We start from the raw sequence: 20,574 nt of genomic DNA, 5'->3' as shown, positions 1-20,574 counted from the left end.
ATCGGTGCCGGCTCTGATTCATTTAGAGGAAACCTCTAGTTTCCCTCCACCCTGACTCTCAGTCTGAAGAACGGTCTCAAACCCGAAACTTCACCTATTCCTTTTCTCCAGAGATGCTGCCTGCTCCGCAGGGTCACTCCACAATTCTCCACCACAGAAGGCAAATCCGTACGTCTTTGGAGCGTTGGAGGAGACCAGAGCACCCGGAGAAAACCCACACGGTCACGGCACAAACACACAGACAGACCCGAGGTCAGGATCGAACCTGGGTCTCTGACACTCTGACAGCAGGTGTAACAGCTGCGCCACTGCGCTGCTCTTTGACAGGGTGTGAGTCACAGTGGTCGATAGAAAAAAGTGATTTAAAAAAGTAAATCACTCACCATTAACATTATTGAAACTAAAGTAGCCCCGTTTGGTGGAAAGAGGGGGAATGGTGTCAGATTAGGAAGAGGAGGTCCTACTGCAGTTGTACAGGGCCCTGGTGAGACGCACCTGGAGTATTGTGTGCAATTATGGTCCCCTGATTTGAGGAAGGACATTATTGCTATTGAGGGAGTGCAGCAGGTTAATTTCCCGGGATGGCCGGATAGACATATGATGAATGAATGGGTCGACTGGGCTTGTATTCACTGGAATTTAGAAGGATGAGAGGATATCTTGTAGAATCATACACACTTCTTAAAGGATTGGACACGCTAGATGCAGGAAAAATGTTCCCCATGTTGGGGGTAGTCAAAGTTTAAGAATAAGGGGTAGGTCATTTAGGACTGAGATGAGGAAAAACTTCATGCAGAGAGTTGTGAATCTGTGGAATTCTCTGCCACAGAAGGCAGTGGAGGCCAATTCACTGGATGCTTTCAAGAAAGAGTTAGATTTACCTCTTAGCGGTAAAGGAATCAAGGGATATGGGGAAAAACAGGAATGGGGTTCTGATTTTAGATGATCAGCCATGATCATATCGAATGGCGGTGCTGGCTCGAAGAGTTGAATAGCCTACTCCTGCACCTATTTTTCTATGTTTCTATGTGGTCATAAGGTCATAAGCCACAAGTGAGAGGAGTAGAATTAGGCCATTCGGCCCATCAAGTCTACTCCGCCATTTAATTATGGTTGATATATCTCTCCCTCCTGACCCATTCTCCTGGGGTGGGGGAAGAACAAATGGGGGACAGGCACGTTAGGGAGGGGGGGGGTGGAATTTGTGATCTCGTAAGCGCCCTTTATGTGTGGACTCTTACATACCTTGGGTGTGCAAGCAAGGAATTCCACTGCGACTGAAGTATTCAGTTCAATTCAGTATTGCAGCCAGAGACCCGGGTGCGATCCTGACCTCTGGCGCTGTCGTTGTGGAGTTTGCAGGTTCTCCCTCCTGCCGTGTGCGGGTTTGCCCCGGTTTCCCCTCACGCCCCATAGACGTTGGAACGGCGAGCTAATTGGCCATCATGAGCTGTCGCTGGCGTGTGGGTGAGTGGTCGAAGCTGGCGTGGGGTTGGAAGGGAGAGCGGAATGAAAGCAATTTCAAATGGGATTAACGTGGGATTACTGTGAATGGGTGACTGAGATACGGTGCATTGATGCACCGAAGGGCCTGTTTCTACGCTGCATGTCTCTGCGACTCAAGTTCACCAACTAATCCCTGGAGAAGCAGGGACAGATGTGAAGACCATGCATGGAAACCCCGCAGTTCTGGCCAACTCTGAGAGGTTACGGCACTATTTGCTGATGGCTTCATCTGTGGTGAAACTCAGGCTTGTCTATACAACATACAATACGAGTCTGCAGAAGGACCTCGACCCGAAACATCACCCGTTCCTTCTCTCCAGAGATGCTGCCTGTCCCGCTGAGTTACTCCAGCATTTTGTGTCTATCTTGTATATACAGTGTTCTGTAATGAATTAGATACCAGAACACCATTCACCAATGTGACAGCACTCACGATCAATGAATATAGACCTCTAATCAATGAATATTTCATGCAGTAACATCCTTAGATGTTCCAGTGATCAAGGAGGTCAAACTGAAGGAGAATGCTAAATCAGGTATAGCAATCAGTTATAGAAGGGTTCCAACCCAAAACATATCATAAGGTCATGTGATAGGAGTAGTATTAGGCCATTCGGCCCATCAAGCCTACTCCGTCATTCAATCATGGCTGATCTATCTTTCCCTCTTAACCCCATTCTCCTGCCTTCGCCCCCAAACCATACTAATCAAGAATCTATCTGTCTCTACGTTCAAAATATCAATTGACTTAGTTAGCCTCCACAGCCTTCAGTGGCAAAGAATCCCACAGGTTTACCACCAGCATCTGCATTTAAACCAGCATCTGCAGTTCTTTGCTGCACTCAGCATTCACCCTATCCATTCCCCTCAAGATTTTTATACACCTCGAAATGATCACCTTCTTCAAGGTAAATAGAAGGGGAAATATTTAACAATGTGGTGTGACACAACGAATAAAACCTTATCTGTGGGTGTACAAGTTTTGCTCATGAATCCAGAATCTGCAGTTGTTTGTGTCTCCAGCATATCAGGAGCACGTTGGTATACTTTGTGGCAATTAATCCCACAGATTCACCTCCTCTGACTAAAGAAATTCCTCCGCAACTTCTTCCTAAAGGAACGTCCTTTAATTCTGAGGCTATGACCTGTGGTCCTCGACTCTCCCACTAGTGGAAACATCCTCTCCACACACTCTACACTCCAAGCCTTTCACTATCCTTCTCATGCCATTATTATTTAAGTGCCTGTGGCGCCACCTGGTGGTCAAGCCACTTACTGATCGATCCCTCGTCACCAGAACCGGAACCGTCACGTGACTGCGCTTGGCGGGAAGAAAACGTCATGACTTTGTGGGTTGTGTCCGACAACAAGGAGGAGAAGCTCAGCTCGAGCCCAGGAGTCAACAACCTCGTTCAACAGCAGCAAGCATGACTTAATGTTAGTGTCTACCAAACGCACACGCGTATACCAAACCTGCAATGGCTTAATATAAAACAAAGTTTGTACACAACGTTTGCACTCGCCACATGCCTCTCTTTTTGCCTCAGAAATATAGTGACTGGTATCTGCATCTCCCACTTCTGGCAGTGAACATTAGATAACAACTATTGCCTGTAAAACAAAAACATTTGCCTGTCATATCCCTTTAAGATGTCTTCCTCTTTACTTTAAGCATACGCCATCTTGTTTTAACTCCGTTGACACAGGGGAAGAATTGATTATCCACCCTTTCTCTGCCTCCTATAATTTTATACACCCCCAGAAACAGACTATTCAGGTCTAAAAAAAATTTTCATTCACCTTCCATGTTCTTAACGTTCATAGAAACATAGACAATAGGTGCAGGAGTAGGCCATTCGGCCCTTCGAGCCTGCACCGTCATTCAATATGATCATGGCTGATCATCCAACTCAGTATCCTGTACCTGCCTTCTCTCCATATCCCCTGATCCCTTTAGCCACAAGGGCCACATCTAACCCCCTCTTAAATATAGCCAATGAACTGGCCTCAACTACATTCTGTGGCAGAGAATTCCAGAGATTCACCACTCTCTGTGTGAAAAATGTTTTTCTCATCTCAGTCCTAAAAGATTTCCCCCTTAACCTTAAACTGTGACCCCTTGTTCTGGACTTCCCCAACATCGGGAACAATCTTCCCGCATCTAGCCTGTCCAACCCCTTAAGAATTTTGTACGTTTCTATAAGATCCTCCCTCAATCTTCTAAATTCTAGCGAGTACAAGCCGAGTCTATCCAGTCTTTCTTCATATGAAAGTTCCCTTTGCCTATCCACGTTGAACACATTTGAGCAGAGGCAGTCAAACCATAATTTTTAGAGATACAGCACGAAACTAGGCCCTTCAGCCCGCCGAGTCTGCGCCGACCAGCGATTCCCCGTACACTAGCACTATCCTACGCACCAGGGACAATTTACAACTTTACCGTTGCTAATTTACCTACAAACCTCAGCTCAGTTCAGTTAATTGTCACGTGTACCGAGGTACAGTGAAAAGCTTTTGTTGCGTGCTAACCTGTCAGCGGAAAGACAATACGTGATCACAATCGAGCCATGTACACAAAACCTGTACGTCTTTGGAGTGTGGGAGGAAACCGGAGCACCCGGAGAAAACCCGCGCGGTCACGGGGAGAACGTACAAACTCCGCACAGGGCGGCACCCGTGGCCAGGATCAAAACCGGGTCTCTGGCGCTGTGAGGCAGCAACTCTACCGCTGCGCCACCTCTGCAAGTTCCTATTGATGGGTACATCCAAAAACTACAAGGTGGAATTTCAGGATTCAGAAGTGGTTTACTGGAATGACGCCCGGATTAGCGGGTGGAAGGTTTAAGGAGAGGTCAGACAGATTTAAATTGTTTTCCTTGGAATGATGGAGGCTGATGGGGAGATGTGATAGAAATGTATAAAATGATGAGAGAGGCAGATAGTGTAGATGGCCAGAACCTTGTTCCCCTAGGGTGGAAATTTCTAAGACTAGAGGGCAAAGCTTCAAGGTGAGAGGTGGTACACAAAATTGCTGGAGAAACTCAGCGGGTGCAGCAGCATCTATGGAGCGAAGGAAATAGGCAAAGTTTCGGGACGAAACATTGCCTATTTCCTTCGCTCCATAGATGCTGCTGCACCCGCTGAGTTTCTCCAGCATTTTAGTGTACCTTCGATTTTCCAGCATCTGCAGTTCCTTATTTGAGGAGATTGAGAGGGGATATTATAGAAACTTACAAAATTCTTAATGTGGGTTGGACAGGCTAGATGAAGGAAGATTGTTCCGGAGGTTGAGAAAGTCCAGAAAAGGGGGTCACAACTTAAGGAAAGGGGGGAAATCCTTTAAAACGAGATGAGAAAACTTTTTTCACACTGAAAGTGGTGATCTCTGGAACTTCTCTGCCACAGAGGGTAAAGCTTGAGGCCAGTTTGGCTGTCTATATTTCAAGAGGGACCTTAGATGTGGCCCTTGTGGCTAAGGGGATCAGAGGGTATGGAGAGAAGGCAGGTACGGGATACTGAGTTGGATGATCAGCCATGATCATATTGAATGGTGTTGAAGGCCGAAGGGCCGAATTCTAGTACTCCTGCACCTAATTTCTATGTTTCTATGTTTCCTTCTTAAACAAGGTGAAAGGGGTAACGTTTAAAGGAGGTGAACAAGGCAATTTTTGGTGGTGGTGTTTAAGAGGCATGTAGCAGGGGACCTGAGTATGGGGGGATGAGATTAGTTTCCCTTGGCATCATGTGTACTGTATATCGTGTTACTTGCGAGCAAAGTGCCAAGTGCCAAATTCCCTGTGTGTATACGTACTTGACCAATAACATTTATTCAATTTAATTCAATCCATTAATGTTCAGCACTGACCTTGTGGGCAAAAGGGCCTGTTCCTGTGCTGTACTTTTCTATGTTCTATTTTGAAGGAGTGGGGGGGTGGGCAACAACATCGGAGGAAAGACATTCTTGCCATGGAGGGAGTGCAGAGAAGGTTCTCCAGACTGATTCCTGAGATGTCAGTGCTTTCATATGAAGAAAGACTGGATAGACTCGGCTTGTACTCGCTAGAATTTAGAAGATTGAGGGGGGATCTTTTAGAAACTTACAAAATTCTTAAGGGGTTGGTCAGGCTAGATGCAGGAAGATTGTTCCCAATGTTGGGGAAGTCCAGAACAAGGGATCACAGTTTAAGGATAAAGGGGAAACCTTTTAGGACCGAGATGAGAAAAACATTTTTCACATGGTGAGTGGTGAATCTCTGAAATTCTCTGCCACAGAAGGTAGTTGAGGCCAGTTCATTGGCTATATTTAAGAGGGAGTTAGATGTGGCCCTTGTGGCTAAGGGGATCAGGGGGTATGGAGAGAAGGCAGGTACAGGATACTGAGTTGGATGATCAGCCATGATCTTATTGAATGGCGATGCAGGCTCGAAGGGCCGAATGGCCTACTCCTGCACCTATTTTCTATGTTTCTATGTAACATCATTAAGTGCACATCTGACTTGACAAGTAGTATTCGATTGTCTCATTTGTGCTCAGAAGTGTCCAGTTGAATCTGCAACACGGCACAACCTGACTCAGAAATCATTGTATTCCGTGGTGAAAACTAAAAAATATATTTTAATTGTCCAGAATTTGTGGGCCCTCACATCAAATTACATTCCACAGATCTCTCGGCCGATACCACTGGGAGCGAATGCCAATGAAGATTATATTCAATGTGGTGAGAGGACTACAAAGGACAAGAATCTCTGCCGTCGATCCTGAAACGGTTGTTTTTTACAGATATGTCTGTGGTCGAAACCTCCGCTCTTTTACTCAGCAGAGGGTGATGTTAATTAGCAATTAAATACAATCTTGTTCTCTGGAGTGTCAAAGGCGGATATAAGTACTGTATATAGGATTACCGGAGGCATGGATAGGATAGATAGTCAGAACCTTTTCGCCTCCCCCCCCCCCCCCCCCCCACCCCCAGGTTGGAAATACCAAAGACCAGAGGGCACAGCTTTAAGGTGAGAGCAACAAATTTTAAAGGAGATATTTAAAAGAACATTTTGATCGGATGGGTTTAGGGGAATATGGGCCAAATGCAGGCAGGAGGGACTAGTGTAGATGGGACATGTTGGTCCCATCCACATTGATTGTTAAGGGCTTGGACACGCTAGAGGCAGGAAACATGTTCCCGATGTTGGGGGAGTCCAGAACCAGGGGCCACAGTTTAAGAATGAGGAGTAAGCCATTTAGAACGGAGACGAGGAAACACTTTTTCTCACGGAGAGTGGTGAGTCTGTGGAATTCTCTGCCTCAGAGGGCGGTGGAGGCAGATTCTCTGGATGCTTTCAAGAGAGAGTTAGATAGGGCTCTTAAAGATAGCGGAGTCAAGGGATATGGGGAGAAGGCAGGAACAGGGTACTGATTGTGGATGATCAGCCATGATCACATTGAATGGCGGTGCTGGCTCGAAGGGCCGAATGGCCTATTCCTGCACCTATTGTCTATTGGTCGGTATTGGCACGTGGGGCTTAAGTAGGAGTAGGCCAGTCGGCCTACTCGAGTCAGCACCGCCATTTAATATGATCATGGCTGATCATCCAGAATCAGTACCCCCCATTCCTGCCTTCTCCCTATATTCCTTGATTCCGTTGGGCCCAAGGGCCATTTTCCATGCTGTATCTGGATGCTTTCAAGAGAGAGTTAGATAGAGCTCTTAGGGAGAGCGGAGTTAAGGGATATACAGGAACGGGGTACTGATTGTGGATGATCAGCCATGATCACATTGAATGGCGGCGCTGGCTCGAAGGGCCGAATGGCCTACTCCTGCACCCATTGTCTATTGCATCACACCATAACTGTGCCTACAGTATGGAGGTTGCAAGAAGCCAACATTTGCTTGGACTAGCTCAATAACCGAGTGAATTTGCCCCACGTCTGTCCGACAGTGAAAGCGCTCAGAGATATAACTTGGAAGGATTGGACGATTCTGGACAGAGTCCAGGAAATGCTGACGCAACTATTCAAAGCGGCCGTCAGGAATATGTCAGATCATTGGCATTGTATTCTCAGCAAGGACCTGCTCAGTGCAATGCATCTCAGTCTGGAAAATCAGCTGTGGCATCAAGAGTATTAATAGCAACCGAGACAAGATACGTAAAGAAAGATAAGAAGCTTTTAGCACTTATGTCCACCAGGTTAGGTATGAAGACTATATGTATGGCCAGAATGAGATGAATATTGAAACAGACTGGTGTCCACAATAATCAATTATTCTCATGCATTAAATAACATGCCCAAAATACTTCTTAGTCATAGGGGCTGCGGCGTTGCATAAAGGCTAATCATTGTAGATTGGTCGAGTCTGCCACTGAGTACCTCAAATGAATTCCTAATTAGCAAACAAAAGCAGAGACATACCCTTTAAATCTAATACTATATATGAGAATAAAATTTTGGATGACTCATTGCTTGAGGGGCGACGACAAGAGTTCGGACAGATTTCCCCTCCGGAAGGGAGAAAGAAGGAACTGCAGACGCTGGTTTGCAAAAAAATATATACACAAAGTGTTGGAGTTTAGAAGGATGAGAGGGGATCTCATTGAAACATATAAGATTGTTAAGGGTTTGGACACGCTAGAGGCAGGAAACATGTTCCTGATGTTGGGGGAGTCCAGAACCAGGGGCCACAGTTTAAGAAAAAGGGGTAAGCCATTTAGAACGGAGACGAGGAAACACTTTTTCTCACAGAGGGTTGTGAATCTGTGGAATTCTCTGCCTGTGGAGGCCGGTTCTCTGGATACTTTCAAGAGAGAGCTAGATAGGGCTCTTAAAGATAGCGGAGTCAGGGGATATGGGGAGAAGGCAGGAACGGGGTACTGATTGGGGATGATCAGCTATGATCACATTGATTGGCGGTGCTGGCTCGAAGGGCCGAATGGCCTACTCCTGCATCTATTGTCTGAGGGGGGATCTTATAGAAACGTTCAAAATTCATAAGGGGTTGGACAGGCTAGATGCAGGAAGATTGTTTCCGATGTTGGGGAAGTCCAGAACAAGGGGTCACAGTTTAAGGATGAGGGGGAAATCTTTTAGGACCGAGATGAGAAAAACATTTTTCACACAGAGAGTTGTGAATCTCTGGAATTCACTGCCACAGAAGGTAGTTGAGGCCAGTTCATTGGCTATATTTAAGAGGGAGTTAGATGTGGCCATTGTGGCTAAAGGGATCAGGGGGTATGGAGAGAAGGCAGGTACAGGATACTGAGTTGGATGATCAGCCATGATCATATTGAATGGCGGTGCAGGCTTGAAGGGCCGAATGGCCTACTCCTGCACCTAATTTCTATGTTTCTATGTCTATTGAGTAACTCAATTCTCTTACTTCCTCAAAAATGTACAAGGCAGTATTTCCCAGACACAAAGCCATGTTATAGAAACAAGGAAATACAGATACTGGTTTACAACAGAAGATACAAAATGGTGGATTAACTCAGCGGGTCAGGCAGCAGCTCTGGAGAACATGGAGTTGTCCCTGATCAACCCCTGTTTTTACAAGTTGTAAAATGACTTGATATGGTGCCTTCGCCAATGTTATGTCTGTCAGCCTCTTCAAGCAGATCAGATCTGGTGAGAGAGTTCTTCCCGGTGACACCCGCCTTCATGCCTATGGGGGAGGTGTTCTGGTCTCCAAATGGAGGCGTGGGTTCGTATCCCACTTCTGACACCATGTAAAATGACTTGATTCTACACAGAGTCTTTTACTATAACTGTTTATTACATTCACTAATACACACTATGCCATAGCTGTCCGTGGTCATTACTGGAGCTAGAGAGCGAGCTAGAGGTGGGGACACTACAATTATACTGGAGACAATGGGGAGTGGTTAGTGGTGGGGAGCTCACCATGTTAAAGGAACATGCACTGATCTACACAAGTGTACACAATCCTATCCCTCAGGATTTTCTCCAACACTTCCCCTGCCTCTGATACAAGACTCGCCGGCTTGTAGTTACCAGACATATCCTTGCTCTTCTTCAAAAAATAAAGGAACAGCATTAACTGCCCTGCCGTCTTCTGGCAACAAAAGCTTTTCATTGTACCTCGACACACGTGGAAATATTCTAAACTAAACCAAACCAACAACTAACACCAAAACCTCACCTGCAGTAGTAGTATATCTTTTATTTCGAACATGTAAAACAGGAAAAGTTGCAAACAAAGCAGAATAACAATAAAATGAAATGAACGATAAACCCATACACAACTCATTGAATAACTTTTGATAACATCACAAATTAAATCTTACATGTTCGAAAAGGAGTAAGAGGAAGTATCCACTTATTTATTCCTACCCCGTCTCTGCTACTGATCAATTAATTCACAAACTTTATCTCACCTATACACATACACAAACATATACACACACATACATACATCCATACATAAGCCACATACATACACGCATATACACGCACGCAAACACACATATCTACAGTTTACCTGTGTCTAACAATGTACAAATGTAAATCTCCAAGTTCCAAATGACCGTAGCTGTAATCAATAATGTGGCTGAAATGCCAGGCTGTGTTATTGGTCAGTAGATTAGGGTGACACAGTGGCACAGCGGTGGAGTTTCTGCCTCACAGAGCTAGAGACTCGGGTTCGATCCTGACTATGGGTGCTGTCTGTACAGAGTTTGTACGTTCTCCTCGTGAACTGCGTGGGTTTTCTCCGGGTGCTCCGGTTTCCTCCCACTTTACAAAGACGTGCAGGTTTGTAGGTTAATGTCTTTGGTAAAATTGTAAATTGTCCTGAGCTTGTAGGATAGGACTAGTGTACGGGGGGGGTAATCGCTGGCCGGCGCGGACTCAGTGGGACAAAGGGCCTGTTTCTGCGCTGTATCTCCACAGATTACAATTCAAGATACCTTGTAGGGAATCTTAGTCAGACTGCCTCGGTTCAAATGCGTTCAACTTGGGAAACGTTGGCAGAGGGAGCATTAAGAATATGGAAGGTGTGAGATGGTAAATGATAGCGTTTGGAACCCGATTTATGTGGAATGCCAGGATTTTTTTTAAATACCTGTATAGTCTGTTTCTGGGAGTATATCAAATTATAAGAGGCATAGAAAGGGGAGATAATCTTTTTTTTTTTATCCCCATGGCAATGGAATAAAAACAAAATGGCATAGGTTTAGAGTAAGAGGAAGACATTTAATGTTAAAGGGATTTGAAAGGCCAGTGTTTTTGTTTTACAGAGACTATAGTTGTTATCTAATGCTCACTGCCAGAAGTGGGAGATTCAGATACAATCACTACATTTAAGAGGCATATAGAGAGGCACTTAAATAAGGTAGACACAAAATGCTGGAGTAACTCAGCGGGCGAGGCAGCATCTCTGGAGAGAAGGCGTTTTGGGCCGAGACCCTCCTTCGGACTAATGTCAGGGGAGGTGGCGAGAACAAAGACCCTATATATAGCGAGCAAGATAGACCACTCCATGAAAAAGACGTAGTACGGTCATGGGCAGATTTATGGGTAATTTTCGGCCCCATTTCCGTAACCGGCTTCCGTCTCGGCACCAAAGATCCCGTAGCGGAGCAAAGATACTAGTGCGGAGACGGGAGCCGGTTACGGAAACATCCTCGTAAAAATAAAACGTTCTTTTGTAAAAATCTTCTCCTCATTTTCAGAATTATAATTTATTAACACAAACTGTTCCCCCGCAACGTTGATTACACTGCGAGTCGGGTCGGGTACTGAAATGGATGAAAAAAAGGCCCACGTTCCGCTCCGTTGCGTACTACACATCAGCCCATTGCATTTAGAAGGAGTGGTCTATCTTGCTCCGCTATAGGATCTTTGGGCGGGACAAAGATAGAATGTAGGTGGAGACAGTAAGATCTAGTGGGAGAACTGGGAAGGGGAAGGGGGTGGAGAGAGAAAGCAAGGACTATCTAAAGTTAGAGAAGTCAATGTTCATACCGCTGGGGTGTAAACTACCCAAGTGAAATATGAGGTGCTGTTCCTCCAATTTGCGCCGGGCCTCACTCTGACAATGGAGGAGGCCCAGGACAGAAAGGTCAGATTGGGAATGGGAGGGGGAGTTGAAATGCTGGGCCACCCTGAGACCCGGTAGGTTAAGACTACCTAACCGGGAGATCAGATAAGTTAAGTCTTTCTTACACAAGCACTTAAATAAAGAGAGCATAAAGGATATGGATCAATGTGTGCAAATTGGTACAGATACATCACCAATTTTCCGGCACCCTCAGTTCCAGAGTCTTGCCGGATTATCCATTTTGCCGGAACAAGAGGTCACGTAAGAATAATTCAACAATACACCTGGATGCAACGGGGTGGCGCAGCGGTAGAGTTGCTGCCTTACAGCGCCAGAGACCCAGGTTCGATCCTGACTATGGGTACTGTCTATATGGTGTTCTACACCTTCTCCCTGTGACCGCGTGGGTTTCCTCCGGGTGCTCTGGTTTCCCTCCTACACTCCATGGTCGCACAAGTGGTAGCTTAATTTTGCTTTGATAAACATTGTAAATTGTCCCTAGAGTGTAGGGTATTGCTAGTGTACAGGGTGATCACTGGTCGGCACAGACTCGATGGGCCGAAGGGCCTGTTTCCACGCTGTATCAGTCTCTCTAAACTAAACTAAACTGGCCCACTAGTTATACCCCTTCCCATGTCTCCAAAGCACCACAAACTGCTAGATACTTAAATAAAACATATTAAATGTCAATGAATTGTGAATTAAATGACCGATAAAATATATTCGCCCAGTGAATTAGTTTGGCGGACACGGGTATTCCAAGAGCTCTCTGGTAATTTTGTCCGGATTAAAGGAGGTGCCGGACAATCAGTTGCCGGAGAGTGAGTGGGGGACCTGTATATGATGGTCAAACGACAAGCATAGGCGTGATGGGCCAAATGGGTCAAAAGGTAAGCATAGGCATGATGGGCCGAACGGCCGGTTTCTGTGCTGTTCCTCTCTGCCAACTAGATGTTGAATCTAGTTAAACCCCGTCACACATCCCGCCAGCTTCACCTCTGGCTCTCTGAAGCGTTTACAGTATGTTAATAATGACCACTGAAATTCCAAAGTACTCTATCATCAGTTTGGAGTGGTCTCTTCACATAAGCTAATAGCAATCAAAATACATCCCTGGTGCTATTTCACAGCATTTACAGATCTATCCCACTTAGATTCATAGAGTGATGAGCAAGGAAACAGACCCTTCGGCCCAACCTGCCCCCGCCGATCAAATGCCCCACCTACACAAGTCCCACCGGCCTGCGTTTGACCCATATACCTCCAAACCTGTCCTATGCACTTAACTTTTTTTATTTTGTATCATATCCTTGTGTTTTCTGTACTTCTAATCTATGGCTTTTAAATTTAGTCACTGTCTTTCACTAATTTTTTTTAATGGAAAATTGGATAAACTTCCACCATGTCATAGATACGATGATAGTCCATTTTAAATGGTATCTCATCAAAAGAAAATTAGAGATAGGTCAAACAGAACTGTTCCCTTTGTGAAGCTGGCAGGCTATTTACTACTCGATTAATCCAAAAGACTGAAATGTGATTTTTTTTTCCTTTGGTACATAGTCTGTCCATATTCTCTTTAAACTCAGTGGACCTGTTCCAATGCTGCAATCAACTTAAAGATTGGTCATATGCAGAATCTTCATCTGTGCCTAAATAAAGGGCCTGTCCCACTAGGAGCATGCGACCTCATGCGGCAAGCGCGACTCCATGCGGCAAGCGCTACCTAACCAGAAGCGGGGGCCGCGCGGAGGTTGAGTGAGTGACATGAAGTGCGAGCGAAGTCCGCGGGAAGTTCGCGCGGTACGTACGGTGTCGAGGTGGCTGTGGGCCGGCAGGCCGTTGCCACCCGGAATTTTTGAACACGGTCAGTTTTTCGGAGCCCCGCGCAACTCCATACGGCTCCGGCGATCGAAGTGGGACCGGCCCCGCGAGGCCGTACGGCTCAAGCGACCACGTTAGGTCGCACTTGCCGCATGGAGTCGCATGCTCGTGGGACCGACCCTTAACCTAATACAAAGGCTTCATGTTTGGTCAGATAGGCACAAAAATGGTGGGGTACCTCAGCGGGTCAAGCAGCATCTCTGGGGCAAAGGAATAGGTGACCTTTCGGGTCAACAATAGACAATAGACAATAGGTGCAGAAGTAGGCCATTCGGCCCTTCGAGCCAGCACCGCCATTCACTATGATCATGGCTGATCATCCACAATCAGTACCCCGTATATTAAGGGTAGCCCATTTAGATTGGCTACCCTTTAAAAAAGTATAAATATTAATTGGATTTACCTTGATAACTCAATTCCTAATGTTTTTTATACAGCGTGGAAACGGACCCTTCGGCCCAACTTGCCTATGCCGACCAAAATGGCCCATCTACACCAGTCCCACCTGCTCGCACTTGACCCATATCCTTCTCAACCTCTCCAATCCACATACCTGTCCAACACATTATGGTGAAGTTAAAAGGAGATGTGCGGAGCAAGATTTTTGATTTCACACACAGATGATGCCAGGGGTGGAGGTGGAGGCAGATACGATAGTGGTGTTCAAAGATCCTATAGGATCTTTGGTGGTGTTTAAGAGATTTTTTGATGGGCACATAGATATGCAGGGATAGGTAGGGTAAGGATCATGTGTCGGCAGAGGGGATTAGGTTATGTTGGCATAATGATCTGCATGGACATCATTGTCCAAAGTGCTCTTCCTGTACTGTTCTATGTTTGTCTATGTAAAGGGGCTGTCCCACTTGGGCGACCTAATCCGCGATTTAAGAAGAGTGTCTTCGACCTTCAAGCTCGAGGGCACTCGCCTGGAAAACCTCGAGCTGGATCGACCGTCCGCGTTGAAACCGTGAGCTGGATTAACTGACTGCACACACAAACACATCGCAAAGGCGGGGGCCAGGGAAAGCGGGGGAGCGCTGTCTGAAATTCACATGCGCGATGAAGAGGAAGGTGCACAGTGTACGTACGGTAAGTCGGAAAGTCTGTTGGAGAGAGAGGGGGAGAGAGAAGGGGATAGAAGGGGAGAAAAGGAGAGCGAAAGGAAAAGGGAGCGAAGGGGAGCAAAGGGGAGCGAAGGGGGGGGGAGAAGAAGAAGAGTAGAAGGGGGGAGAAAGGGGGGGGGGGGGGGGGAGTGTGGAGACACTTTAAAGAAGTTTAATTAAGCTTAGCGGGCATTTAACCTACCGGTAGGTTTCCCTTAGTACTGAAAACCCCAATGTGCCAATTAAAATGCCCGGTCAGCAAAGGAGATTGCCTACGGCTGCCCTCGACTACATGTAACTACATAGCGACCCCACTCCACTACGAGTTCAAAAGAACCATGCCGAACCAAATTTTACTCGCAGAAAAATTTTCAACATGCTGAAAAGTTTTCCGCAACCAAGCTGAGGCCGCGAGTATTCGGGAACTTCCCTCGAGCATGAAGGAGAGTTCCAGCGACCTCATAGGACCTCCCAGGACCACGTGTCGACCATGCTGCGAGTTTGAAGGTCGAAGACACTCTTCTAAACTTGAAGATTTGGTCGCCCAAGTGGGACAGCCCCTTTAATGTCACAAATCTCACTTCTAGTTCCAGTCTTCTAGCCAGAACATTAGTTATACTTAAACCAACAACGACTAAAATATAGTCTTTCCATTGTGTAAACCCATCTGTGGCTTTGCAACATAATTGTAGGTGACACAATGCCTTGGAATATCAGATGTACCTTTTGGGTCATGTTCATAGGTCATAGGAACAGAAGCAGGCCATTTGGCCCATCGAGTCTACACCACCATTCAATCATGGCTGATCCATCTCTCTCTCTCAACCCCATTCTCGTGCCTTCTCCCCGTAACCTTGATGCCTTTACTAATCAAGTATCTGTCTTTCTCTGCCTTACAAATACCCAATTGCTTAGTCATTGGTCATTGACACATAGATAACCCAGGGGTCTGTGAATAAAAACATCAAGAACCAGAACGAGAGCTGGCAATGACTTAAACTAGGACTCACCAAGAGGGCCACACCAAGACTGATACTTGTCAGGGGTTATGGGGAGATGGCAGGAGAATGGGGTTGAGAGTGAAAGCGAGATTGAATGGTGGAGTAGACTTGATGGGCCGAATGGCCTAGTTCTGCTCCTGGAACCTATGAACTTTTTTTACAATAGACAATTGACAATAGGTGCAGGAGGAGGCCTTTCGGCCCTTCGAGCCAGCACCGCCATTCAATGTGATCATGGCTGATCATCCCCAATCAGTACCCCGTTCCTGCCTTCTGCCCATATCCCCTGACTCCGCTATTTTTAAGAGCCCTATCTAACTCTCTCTTGAAAGCATCACAGCAGAGAGGCATCAATGCAACAGCATCCAGAGAAGAGCAATTGAAAGCAAACTAGCAGGAGAATTCACACAAAAACCCGGTGGTTAAAAGGCCTGGATGGTTTCAACTTTGAAAGAACGGTTTTTGCTCAACAGGGTTTTGGAGATTTAAATCTTAATAATGCCAACATTGAGACACAGAGTGCCAGTTAATTTGATTGTTTTGGGGAATTAAGTGTAATTTACTGCAGAACTTATTTTTTCCGTAAGAATCCATGTCTTAAAGAGAAGAATATATTGGATTTGTCCACATGGATACCTCCCGGCATTGTTTTAATTAGATTACATTTACGATGGCATCATGCTCCTGTTCTCTCTCATGTTAACTGCAACTCTCTCTGTATATATGTGTCAGCTACATAGATCCACACATCTTACACAACTTTCTCATTCATTCCAAACACACACACGGATGTATCCACTAGTGGGAAGAGTCTAGGACTAGAGGTCATAACTTCGGAACAGAAAGGAGGTTCATTTAGGAAGGAGATGAGGAGGAATTTCAAGTCAGAGGGTCCATGAATCTCTTGAATTCCATTGCCGCGACGGCTGTGGAGGCCAAGTCCTGAATATTTTTAAGGCAGAGATCTGATACATTCTTGATTACAAATACCCAATGTCAGGGGTTATGGGGAGACACAGGAGATAAGGGCAGGGGTCTGGAATAAAAAGCCATGATTGAATGGCGGAACGAGACTTGATGGGCAAATGCCCTAAAACTAGGCTCCCATCACATGGCCTTATGACCAACGGCAATTCTACAGCAGACAATGGACCTACAAACCCGGAGTAACTCAGCGGGCCAGGCAGCATCTCTGGAGAAAAGGAATAGGTGGCGTTTGGGGTCGGAACCCTTCCTCAGACCCAAAGCGCAAGCGATTCTTTTCTTCCCACAGATGCTGCCTGACCCGCTGCGTTACTCCAACATGTTTTGTCTATCTTCGGTATCTGCAGTTCCGTCTTACTCAACCTACAAACCTGCACGTCTTTGGGATGTGGAAAGAAACAGGAGCCCCCCGGAGAAAACCCACCTGCTGCCTATCTTCCAAGTCGCAATTTGTAGTTCAAAATAATCATAGAGTCCAGAACCTCACAGGAAGAAAACAGGCCCTTCGGCCCCACTCGTCCATGCCGACAAAGATGCCCCATCTGAGCTTGCCCCATTTTCCCACATTTGGTCCATATCCACATAGACACAAAATGCTGGTGTAAAAGGCGGGACAGGTTTCATCTCTGGAAGGAAGGTATTTGTGAACAGGGTTTCGAGACCCTCCTCTACAATTTCCCATCCAACATTTTAAATGGTTCACAGAGTGCAATGTTACAAAATTTTGAGATTTTTGGGGAATCAAGTCTGCAATTTATCCCATCAGAAAAGCTTAACAATAAGTTTAATTTGACACCAAATTCACTTTCATATCTCAAGTATTAAAAAAGTTATGACCATTTTCATACTCGGAAATTAGCATCTTGTTCCCTATTGATTTTCAATGGACATTACAAAAAATCTGTGATCTTGGATAGTCAAAAGCCCATTTCTTAAGGAAAGATTAACATTTTTAAATAGCCTAAGTGTCCAAAGATTATTCACAAATAATTCACAATATAACATCATTTTTATATCTAATTTACATTAATTTATAGGCCAAATGGAAGGAATTTAGTGTTCAATTGCTGTAAATAAATGCCCATTTAAATCGGCTTTCTAGTGGGTTCCTGTGAACGCGCTGGTTTAGAACATTCACATCGCGCTGGATTAGTGCCCTCAAAAGCCGAGAAAAATACTGCGGGATATAAAAAGCCCAAAATGAACTACTCGCTATAGATAACTTGATGATAGGGTTATATATATGCCCCATTTAATGTAAAAATAAGGTACATACCTTTAATGGAGGCTTTAGAAACCCTGGGGCTGCGAGAGGTTGCGGAATTAGACAGTAATTTTAAAACTATCATAACTATATTATCGAAGCCTATAAAACTAATAATACCTTTTGCGACCGGGTCTTGCAGCGATTTTTCGTTAATGATTTACTAGGCTGAACATCTGCGATTAGTACAGCCTAGTAAAAATCGCGTTTTAAACCCGCCCCCTCCAAACAGCGCCAAAATCGCGGACCTGGCTGTGGGCAGATTCCCAATGACGATTCAGGTAGGTTTTGTAACATACCTATTCAATGCTACTTCATTGTCATGTGCAGCCAAGTACAGTGACATTTTGTTTATGCCTACAGCACGGTGTCAACCCTGCTATATATATTAGGCACAATCCCACTGGGAACAAGTACGAACTTCCATGTTCTCCAGAGATGCCGCCTGACCCGCTGAGTTGCTCCAGCCCAGTGTGTCTTAACGCCTTGTCATTATGTTTGTTGCCAGCTTAGTTTAGTTTAGTTTAGAGATACTGTGCGGAAACAGGCCCTTCGGCCCACCGGGTCCGTGCCGACCAGCGATCCCCGCACATTAACACTATCCTACACCCACTAGGGACAATTTTTACATTTACCAAGCCAATTAACCTACAAACCCGTACGTCTTTGGAGTGTGGGAGGAAACCCGAAGATCTCAGAGAAAACCCGCGCAGGTCACGGGGAGAACGTACATACTCCGTACAGACAGCGCCCGTAGTTGGGATCGAAGCCGGGTCTCGCAACTCTACCGCTGCGCCACCGCGATTGCCAACTATTGTCTTGTTTTATGGCCCTTGACGACTATTATTATAATGCCTTGCAGGGATTCCTGTTTATATTTTAATCAGCCAGCACCCATCCTGCCCATGTCATTTCTCACCGTTAATTACCGTTATTTCGGCTTAGATCGCCACATTAACATGACTTTATCAATTTGAGGGTCAAAATAAGCAGTGGATGCTGACAATACATTGTTGGCAAGCACAGCACTGAAGGGCCTGTCCCACACTGGCGATTTTTTAGACGACTGCCGGCGACTACAACAACGGAATTCACCAAAGTCAGCACCGGCGACAACCTACAACAGCACCTACGTCAGGTGAAGACAAGCCACGACAAGCCCACGGTGGCCGACTGTCTCCGAGAAGGTTCGAACATTTCAAAATCCAGTGGCGGCCAGAAAAACGCTACGACTTTTTGGGCGACTGAGGAGACGACGCACAGCCATTCAGGCGCCTCCCCGGCGACCGTTTGGCGACAGCCCAGTCGCCGGTAGTCGCCTAAAAAATTGCCCAAGTGGGACAGGCCCTTAATGCTAATTTCTTGCTCTGCTGCTCATTCACAGTAGCTCTTCGGGCTAACGGAATCAAGGGATATCGGGAGAAAGCAGGAACGGGGTACTGATTCTGGATGATCAGCCATGATCATATTGAATGGTGGTGCTGGACTGAAGGGCCGAATGGCCTACTCCTGCGTCTATTTCTTAAGGGGCTTGCTGGACCAGTCCAGAGGGCATTATGTAGCTTCTCTTCTCATATTATCGACTATTCCAACATATTTCATATTTCCTTCACATTAGACTCTTAGTCTTATGGAGATAAAGTGTAGAAACAGGCACTTTGGCTCAACAAGTCCGCACCGACCAGCCATCATCTCCCGTACATTAACACTATCCTACACACTAGGAACAATTTACAATTTTTACTGAAGCCAATTAACCTACAAACCTGAAGATTGACACAAAAAGCCGGAGTAACTCAGCGGACAGGCAGAATCTCCCAAGAAAAGGAATAGGTGACATTTTGGGTCCCTTCTCGCCAGAGATGCTGCATTGCCCGCTCAGTTACTCCATCTTTTTGTGTCTATCTTGGGTGTACACCAGCATCGGCTGTTCCTTCCTACACATTTAACCTATAAACCTGTACGTCTTTGGAGTGTGGGAAGAAACCGGAGCACCCGGAGGAAACCCACGCAGTCACAGGGAGAAATGTGCCATTTGCCTATCCAAAGGGTCTCTTAAAGTGCCAAGATCATAACTTCCTCCGCCGCTACTTCTAGCGTCATGTTCCAAGCACTCGCCACTCTCCCGGCCACAAAGAAAACCCCACTCTTTTAACCTATGCCCTCTAGTATTTGATTTTTCTCTCCTGCAGAAATGATTTGAACTGTCTACCTGTGGGACCCACCGCCCCGACGCGGAGGGCCCAAAACGCCGAAGTCTACGGGACTCAAGATCGTCCCGTCAACGGAGGGCTCAAAGCCCCCGACCGCGGGAGAACAAAGGGAAGAGATTGAACTTTTTCCATCACAGTGAGGAATGTGGAGGAGTCACTCTGGTGGATGTTTATGTTAAAATGGAATTTGTGTGTCCTGGTGCTTTTTATTTGTATGACTGACTTGGCAAATGAAATTCCTCGTATGTTGCAAAACATACTTGGCTAATAAAGTATTATTGCGATTGTGATATATGCTTCTCATAATTATTATAAACTTCTAACAGCTCTCCCTGCTGTAGTGGCCATTTGGCTTGATTTTGTGTGTCATTAATTATTGGATTTTATCCTTTAAATTTCAGTCTGCTCGTAATTATGTGAGGGAGATTTATTACGCAGTCGGTGGAGTGTGTGCGGCTGGGTTCTCTTGCCAATTTAGTTTCGTTCGGAGGACTGTGGCGGATGGTATAACGCTTTGACCATGAAATTTTCCAAGCGATAAGCTGAAATTTGACGAAGTTTAACATGTACG

Source organism: Leucoraja erinacea, chromosome 12 (assembly GCF_028641065.1).
Source record: "Leucoraja erinacea ecotype New England chromosome 12, Leri_hhj_1, whole genome shotgun sequence".
Classification (NCBI taxonomy): domain Eukaryota; kingdom Metazoa; phylum Chordata; class Chondrichthyes; order Rajiformes; family Rajidae; genus Leucoraja; species Leucoraja erinaceus.
This window is presented reverse-complemented; position numbering follows the sequence as displayed.